The sequence below is a fragment of the Molossus molossus genome, unplaced genomic scaffold (genome assembly GCF_014108415.1).
Source record: "Molossus molossus isolate mMolMol1 unplaced genomic scaffold, mMolMol1.p scaffold_m16_p_13, whole genome shotgun sequence".
Taxonomy (NCBI): Eukaryota; Metazoa; Chordata; class Mammalia; order Chiroptera; family Molossidae; genus Molossus; species Molossus molossus.
In genome coordinates this window covers 13,347,994-13,357,103 of record NW_023425348.1, presented here as the reverse complement: position 1 = coordinate 13,357,103, position 9,110 = coordinate 13,347,994, and positions in this window count along the sequence as shown.

Sequence of the window (9,110 nt, the reverse complement as noted above, 5' to 3'; positions counted from 1 at the left end):
CTGACCTTTCGGAGGCCGGCTCGGAGCAGAGGGAGGGCTGTGGGGAGCGGTCCTGGGGCGTGTGGACGGCCCGAGGCCCATGAGTGCCCGGACCCCGTGGCAAACCTGCCCCAGAGTCTCCAGAAGTGCCAGGGGCCAGGAGAGCAGGCTGCTCGGAGGCCCTGATCTCAGAGCCTTCTGGGTCCTGGGGAGGGGAGCCGGGTCCTGAGGGCGGCGTGCTGGGCGCGGGCGCCGAGGAAGGGAAGGAGCACTTCCAGGCCCTGGGAGCCCAAGAGGCTGGGGGACAGTCCGGGAAGGCTTCCTGGAGGAGGCGAGCAAGGCAGGAGGAAGTAAGACTGACTAGGGAGAGGAAGGAGCAAGGAAACCACACCCCCTCCCGCCCAGTGGCTGGTGCCCCAGGCTCCGGTCCTTTCTTGCGTTGCTCCCACCAGAGCAGCCCCTCCCTCCCCAGGTGAAGCACCTGAAAGACTTTCCACTGGTTCCTCGTGGGAACACCCCTCCCCCTGGCCTCGGGACAGGGAGGGAAACAGGAAGGAGAGAAAGGAGGGGAGAGGGGACAGGACCAGGAGGACCTCAGCCCTGTCAGGAAGCGGGGTCACCATGGGGGCCTTCCTGGAGCTGGGAGCAGGTGCCCTGGGGGGCTGTCGCTCTGGAGGCCATGCCCTGGCTGGTTCCCAGGGCCCTGTGAGGACAGACACCACCCAGCGCTCCCCGACCTCCTGCAGGACCTGCGGCCCCTGTGGCCACGCTCCTGGCTCCAGGGATGCCCGACCCTGAAGGAGGCCCTGCTGCCCACAGGGTCCTTCCTCAAGCCCGTGGGCTCCCGAGGAGGGCAATGGACAGGGCCCGGTCCGGTTCGGCTGAGTTCCCCAGGCTCAGTCATGGGCAGCTGGGTCCCTGCCCGTCCAGGCCTCACGGGGAGTGGCCATCGCAGTGAGGAAACCAGGAAGGCGGGGAGACAAAACAGCCGTGTCAGGCCCTGGCCGGTGTGGTTCAGCGGTTAGAGCGTCGGCCTGCGGACCAGAGAGACCCGGGTTCGGTCCCCACTAAGGGCACGTGCCTCGGTTGCAGTTTGTTCCCGGCCCCGGTTGGGTCGTGTGGGAGGCGACCAGTTGACGTGTCTCTCTCACATCGATGACTCTCTCTCTTCCCCCCTCTCTCCCTCCTGCTCTATCTGAAGAAAAACAAACCCCAGCTGGAGCCTCCATGGGGACATCCCCAGGCGTGGCCCCCCCTCAGTCCCCTCAACGCTGGCCCCGTGGTCACAAAGCAATGTGGGGGAACCTCTATTCCCACTTCTCAGGACGCCCCACTCCTCAGCATGAGTGCGACACCCGGGAAGGGGAGGCGTCTCCCCCGAACCACCACGTAGACTCCATTCCACTCTCGCTCCCCTGAGGCTGGGCCCTCTCCTGTGTCGTGGCCTCTCCCAGCTCGCGCGCTGGGGGTCCCCAGGGCTGTGGGTGCCCGTGGGCAGGCGGGGGAAGGGACTGGAGGAGGGGGAGGCAGAGCTGAGACTCAGCAGGGAGCCTGGAGGGGACTTGGGGGGACTTGGGGTTCTGTCCCAGCTCTGGGCTTGACCTTCCCAGCTACCCAACGAGCTGTTTTCGCTGGATCGTTCTCGAGGCCCTTCCCCGGTTCTTACAGTCTGTGGGGTGAAGACTCGAGTGGGGTGGCTGGAACGGACTGGGAAGCGGAGCCTGGGCCCGAGCTCGTGTCTCTCTCGTGGACCTTCTGCAGGTGCTGGGTGGTTCCCCAGCCAGTGACCCCACCAGCGCTCCCTGCGGTTCTGAGACAGGCCAGCAGGTGGCAGAATCTCACCCAGCGGTCGGCACCGCGCCTGCCTCCCCCGCCCAGGAGTCCGGTGTCCCCCCTCTTTCTGCAGGTCCCCAGCTGAGCAGGCTGCTCAGGGCCAGAGGGGGCGGAGTGGGGGCAGGGCGGCCCCTCCAGGTCCGAGCCGCTGCCCTTGAGCTCTCGGTGGACTGGAGGGTGGGCCTGAGGGAGAGGCTGAGCCGGCAGAGGGCTCAGTCCTGCAGCCTCTGCACAAGGCAGACCCGAGTGAGGAGTCGGCTGCGGAGTCCCAGAGGCCCAGCAGCTGCAGACCCTTGGCTGCCATCCTCAGATGTCCTACCTGCGGACAGGGACACTAGTACCTCCCTTCTGACTCACAACCTACAGAGCTGGGAAGGGTCAACCTGGGGGGGAACCTGAAGGCAGGGTGGGGGCCCAGCTCCTGACCGGCCTCATTTTCCCACCAAGCCTCCCGTCCCCTCCCATGAGGGACCCGGGCAGTTGTCTCTTTCTGAGTGTTGACTGTTACATTTAAACGTAAACTCGCTCGGCCACAGAACCGGGAGACGAACCCTAACTGCTGGGTTCATGTGCTGACTCCGGGTTCCTAACTCATCACCTTGCGGAGGCCGAGGCTGGGGAGAGGCGAAGGGAAAGAGGAGAGGGGGCCAGCTCGACCCTCTCACAATAGGGTGCGGGGTGCGGGTGGAGCAGAAACTCCTCCCAGGTGCTGGGAGTCACACACTGGGCCCCAGGCTCTCCAGGGAGGACAGGGGGCAGGGCGGAGAAAGGGGGGAGGTCTTGGGCTGCTCACAGTAATCAGGAAATTAATCCCAGCGGACTGACTGTGCATGTCCTCCCTGGCCCTTGGCTGGCTCCTCCCTGGAGCTGCCTTGCGGCCGCAGACCTCTGACTGGCAACTGGCAGAGGGGGCTCCAGCCGCAGAGCCCGGCACAGAAAGGAATCACAATCATTCCGCGAGATGCCAGGTTCTGGTCTGCGGTGAGGAACTCCTTTGAGAGGGGGACTGGACGAGAAAACGGAGGCCAGGACTGGGTCGTGGAGCAGGCTGGGGGAGAGGGGGGCACAGCTGTCCTCTGGGCGCGAGGATTCATGTGGGGCAGGACGGAGGGGCTCTGCATTCATTCCCACACACCCGTGGGGTGCAAGAGCTGGCTGTGGAGTACTGCAGGCACAGGCTGCTGCTTCTCAGGGAGCGGAGGGAGCGGCCAGGGAACCTAGGGCTGGTCCGGAGGGAGAGAGGGGCCAGGCCGAGCCCAGCACATGTACCGTGAGAGACGACGGGGCGGTGGGTCTCCTCTGACCATGGACAGCTGCACTGGAGACTGTCTGGGGGAGCAGGTGGGAGCAGAAGGACCTGCCTTGCAGAGTGAGCTCTGTGTGTGAGGAGGACAGAGGCCAGCTGGCCGGGGGGCGGGGGGGGAGTGACAGACAGCAGGTTGGGGGGCTGATCACACACCACCTCGTAAGGATTTTACTGTAACTGCAGTAGCTGCCTCCATGGGAGAGTAATGATTGGAAGAAGGGTCTGGGGGTGGGGGAGGTAGGAGAGGGCAAGGGGGGATAGTGGGGGTGGAAGGGGACTGGACTTGGGGTGAACACACAAAATATAGATGATGGACTATTGACGTGTACACCTGAAACCTATATAATTTTATTAACCAATGTCACCCCAATAAAAATCCTTTTTAAACAAAACAAAGAAGACCCAGGCAGTGTGGCTCAGTGGTTGAGCGTCCACCCTGCACTCAGAAGTCGCCGGTTCCATTCCCGGTCAGGGCACATGCCCAGGTTGTGGGCCCGATCCCCAGTGGGGGGCGTGCAGGAGGCAGCCCATTGATGTTCTCTCTCATCCATGTTTCTCTCTCTCTCTCCCTCTCTCTAAAATCAATAAAGAAAAACAATTTAAAAACTAAAATAAACAAAGAAGAGGGATCTGGAGAGAACCGGGGTGAAGGGGGAGTTAGAGCTGCTGGTGGGGTGCTTCTGCTCGGGTGGTTGCACCTTCTGTGTCTCGGATGCTGTGGGGGCTCAGACTCTACAAATCGAATGTGAAGGCCTCGTCTGTGCGGCTCGTCTCTGCTGGGGGTGAGGGCCTGTAGGTTGGCCCTTCGAGAGCGGGGCAGGGAGCAGACTAAGTCCTGGGTGGAGATGGACGAGCGAGGAGTAAAATCCAGAGTTCTGGGGCTCACAGGAAAGGCATCCACGTGGGAGGTTGAGGAATTTTCCAGGCAGTGTGGGGGTTGACCAGATGGGGAGGAGAGGGGGAGCTAACCGAGACGGAATGAGATTTCCTGCTCTGCCTGCCTGGACCTGGGGCGCCCTTGGGCCCGAGCATCTGGACCTCTAACGTGGAGAGAATTTGCTTAGGGAGCCAGTAAGAGAAAGGATTCCAACCCCTTCAGTTGTCACCGGATCCCGAGTCCTCCAGCAGCCGCAGGTGGGAACTGCAGGCCTCGGGTCTGCTGGTTCCTTCCCAGAGGCTTTCTGTCGGCTGAGGACAGCGGGCCAGCTCCTGCCAGCAGCTCCCTGCCGATGGCCCACCCGTCGCTCCAGTGCCCAGCCCTGCAGTACTCATGCCCCCTCTGCAGCCAAGGCGGCGGCCACGTCGGAAATGCCAGGTGTCCGTTTCCCCTGCCGTCGGGAGAAGGGCCAGCTCTTGTGTCCCGAGTAGTTTACTAATAAAAGGGTGTCCTGCTGCTGTCCCCGTGGGCACGCGGCCTGCCCCTGAGCCCAAAATGCAGCCCGAGGTGGATGAGACAAGGCTGGGACCCGAGCTGACTGGTCCGGGGGCTGCGTCTCCCCCAAGTCTCTCTTGTTTGAAGTCCATTTCCTTTCCGGACATGTCCACAGTCCGTAGTTCACCTGCGGTGATGGTCATTCGGTCATTTACTCATTCAGTCAGTCACTGAAATGTGCGTCTGTGAAGCAGTCATGGTAGACACAGAAATAAAAGATGCTAAACGCACAGTCAGCTCTTTTAACTCCCCATCTGCCCTGACGCCTTATTGTGATGCTGACCCCCAGCCCCCAGGAGCTCACAGAGAGACGCGGGGACTTGGGGAGCATGAATGGCAGATGTTACTCTTCACCAGACACAAAATAACTCTGTCTTTTTAAAAAACATTTTATTTTTCCATTATAGTGGACATTCGGTGTCATTGTATTAGTTTCAGGTGTACAGCATAGTGGTTAGACAAGCAGATACTTTACAAAGTGTTCCTCCCAATATTCTCAGTACCCCTGGGCCCCATACACGGTTATTACAATATTATGGACTATTTTCCCTCTGCTGTACTTGGCATCCTCGTGACTATTCTGTAACAACCAATTAGTTCTTAATCCCCCTTTTCACCCAGCCCCCAAACCCCCTCCCCTCTGGCGACAGCCTGTTTTCTGTATCCATCAGTCTGTGTTTGTTTTGTTTGTTCATTTATTTTGCTCTTTAGATTCTGCATATTAGTGCAATCAGGTGGTGTTAGTCTTTCTCTGTCTGACTTATCTCATTCAACACAGTATCCTCTAGGTCCATCCATGTTGTTACAGATGGCAACATTGTATCCATGTTTGTGACGCAGTGACATCTCATGGTCTATATGTAACAACGCTTTTCTAAATGAAACTTTTAATTTTGAGGCAATTTACATGCAGTTGTAAGACATCACACAGAGAGAAATCCTTGCACCTTTATGTACTTTTCCCCAAAGGTAACATTCTGCACAACCTTAGTGCGAGACACTAACAGGATACGGTCAGAGGCAGAGCGTCCGTCACCAGGAGATCTTTCCTATTCTGTTTTCATGTGTACCCTCATCTCCCCTTCCTCCTTCTTCCCTGCCCCCTGGACACTAATGATGTGTATTCATCACATCAAGATCATTTCTATTGTTCTGTTATTCAAGAACGTCAAATAAATGGAATCATAGAGTATATATCCTCTGTGGGTCGGCTTGAATGACTCACTGAATTCTTACAACGATTTCGCTGAGCAAATATCACTCTCCTCATTTTAACAGAAGCACCAGGGCAACAAAGTAACCTACAGAAGCAGGATGCGAGCCCTGGCCTTTCTAACCCCGGAAACAGGCTCTAACTGTAACACTGACTTGCAAGTATTGTTGGGGTACACGGCCCAGGATTCTCCCCACGTCAGGGGAGCTCCTCAGCAGAGCTGGAGGTCCTGACCCTGCACTGTTGGAGGCCTCAGTCTCAACCTGCCCCTGCCCCAGCTGCACTTTAAGGGCAGGAAGAAGAGGCTCCCTACCCCGAGACCCCAGCTATGGTGAAGGGGACCAGGGACGATGCTACCTGGGACAGAAAGGAGCTCCCACTGCATCCAGGGGGCTGGCAGCTGGACTCAGGGGTGCTCTCCTGCCTAACTGACTTCACTCTCAGATGGGGGTGGGAGAAGTCTCATGCTCTGAGGTCCCCCCAATCACCTACGGCTGTCCAGGCCTCACAGCCTGAGACTGAGTCTCACGGCCTTTTTGGGGGGCAGCAACATCACTGGAAGAGCTAACCAAACGTGGGATTGCTCAGTGCCTCTCCCCACACAAACACCCCCCCGCCCCAGACAGCTGCAGGCCCCTGTAGCTTTGCCAGAGTCCTGTCCCTGTGTTAACTTGACCTGGTGGCTTCCAGGGGTCATAAAGCCAGTATCCATGGCCCCCACATCAGCACTGACAAGGGCTTCATTGCTCTGTGAAGACCTTAGCCCCTGACCCCCGGGGATGCGGATCTGGCTCTGCCTGCACCCCATGAAAGGGCTGGAATACCCCGAACTCAGCCTTGGGGTGCACAGGCAGGGCTGGGCTGGTGCGTTTATGAGTGGGGGAGGGGCCTGCTGTAGACTAGGAGGAGTCAGCAGTGCTGCCCACATGCCTGGGCATCAAAAGTCCGCTACAGGGCAGAACCAGGGTGGGAGTTATGATGACAGGTGGGCGATTTTTACTCAATGGAAGAAAGAATTTTGCAGTAACTAAAAGTATCCAATAGTAGATCAGACTGCTTTGTGAGGTAGTGAGGTCCCCATCAGGGAAGGCATTCATTCATTCACTCACTCATTCATTTATTCAACACACATCCATCTTCTGCCTCGGGGAGACATCATACCATTGTGCGTCAGCTCCAGAATCCTGCAGCCGCGGGGTCACTGCTCTGCTACAACCACTCACTGTCTTTAGCATGTTCTCAGCACCTCGTCTGCCAAACGGGATGGCTGACGGCTCCTTACCTGCCTTGCTGGGAAACTGTGAAGACTCTCAGGCCCAGCACAGCTGAACGCAAGCAACATGCAGGTGCCGCTTCCCAGGTGCTCTTACTTGTTAATCTTCACCTGAGGATACTTTTCCATTGATTTTTAGATAGTGGGAGGGAGAGAGGGAGGGAGAGAGGGAGGGAGAGAGGGAGGGAGAGAGGGAGGGAGAGAGGGAGGGAGAGAGGGAGGGAGAGAGGGAGGGAGAGAAACACTGATGTGAGAGAGACACATAGACTGGTTGCTTCCTGCATGACCCCTACTGGGGTCGGGGGGAAAATCTGCAACCCAGGTACGTGCCTTTGACTGAGAATCGAACCCTTGACCCTTCTGTCCGTGGGCTGATGCTCTAACTGCTGAGCCAAACCCGCCAGAGCTGCTTGTATTCTTTAGATGAGTTAAATAAATTCTCCGCTACTTAGTATCTGAGTGGGGATTTGAACCCAAGTTGGTCTCATTCCAGAGACCTTGGTCCTCCCTCGACCATGAGCCTAGGTCCAGTTAGGTGCTCAAATCTGAGCCTGAGGACTTGTATCTAGAATGTATAAAGAACACTTACAGCTCACTAATAAAAAGACAACTCTATATAAAAATGGGCAAAGGATTTGTGTGTGTGTGTGTGTGTGTGTGTGTGTATTTCTCCAACGAAGATATGCATATAACTAATAAGCAAATAAAAGATACTCGACATCATTAGCCATCAGGGAAATGCACATCGAAACCACAATGATATACAACTTTACACCCAATAGGACAGTGACGAGCAAAAAGAAGACAATAAGTGTCGTCAAGGATGTGGGACAATCAGAACCCTCACACATTTTGGGTGGGAATGGAAAAAGGTATGACCACGTTGCAAGACAGTCTGGAAGTTCCCCAAATGGTTAAACGTAGAATTACCATAACTGAAACTGTACTATAACCACAGGGATATACCCCAAAGAAATGGGAATGGACAGCCACACAAAACTTGCACACTGATGTTTATAGCAGCATTTCCTCATGACAGCCCAAAGACAGAAACAGCCCAACTGGCCATCGGCTGATGAACGGATCAACAACATGTGGGCTGGCCACATGTTACAACGTGATTCAGCCGCAGAAAGACATGAAGTACTGTTACACGCCACGACATGGATGGGCCTCGGCAACATTAGCCTAAGTGACAGAAGTCAGCACATCAAAGTTCACATAGTCAATGACTCTGTTCCTATAAAATTTCAGAGTAAGCAGAGACGGAGACAGGAAATAGACTGGTGGGGGGGGGGGGGGCGCAGAGGGTGAGCTCAAAGGCTTGGATTTCTTTCGGAGCCGGTGAAAATGTTCTATAATCAATTGTGGTAATGCTTGCACATGTGGTAATGCTTGCAAATATACTAAAAACCATTACCTTGAACACTTCAAATGGGTAAATTAGCCCAGCTGGTGTGGCTCAGGGGTTGAGCATGACCCATGCACCAGGAGGTCGCTGGTTTGATTCCTGGTCAGGGCACATGCCCAGGTTGTGGGCCCGATCCCCAGTGGGGGGCGTGCAGGAGGCGGCTGATCAATGTTCTCTCTTATCAGTGTTTCTCTCTCTCTCTCCCTCTCCCTTCCTCTCTCTCTCAAATCAATAAAGAAAAATAAAAGGAAAATAAATGGATGAATTAAGCGATCCATGAGTTGCTATCTCAATAAAGCTGTTTAAACAAAGAAATAAACCAATGGAAGACATCCGAGGCTGAGGGGTGAGGTGCAAGCACAAGGCTGGGGAGTCACGCGTGCAGACCAGGAGGTGGGTGACCGGGCTCAGGGAGAACTTCCCGAGGGGTTGACAGAAGGAAACAGGAGGAATGCCTTCATGGGGTGAGGCCCGGGCAGAAAGAGGGCCGAGCCAGTGACCTCTGGCAGCTCTCAGATTCTCCAGCAAGGGAGGGCTTGCAATGTTGGGGGGAGTTGGGGTTCTGATGACAGGTGAGCGGGTTTGTGGAGAGTGGCCTTTGCTTCTCTTCCCCAGGGGGAGGCAGTTACACCACGGAAGGGACTTGCACAGGACAGAACCGGG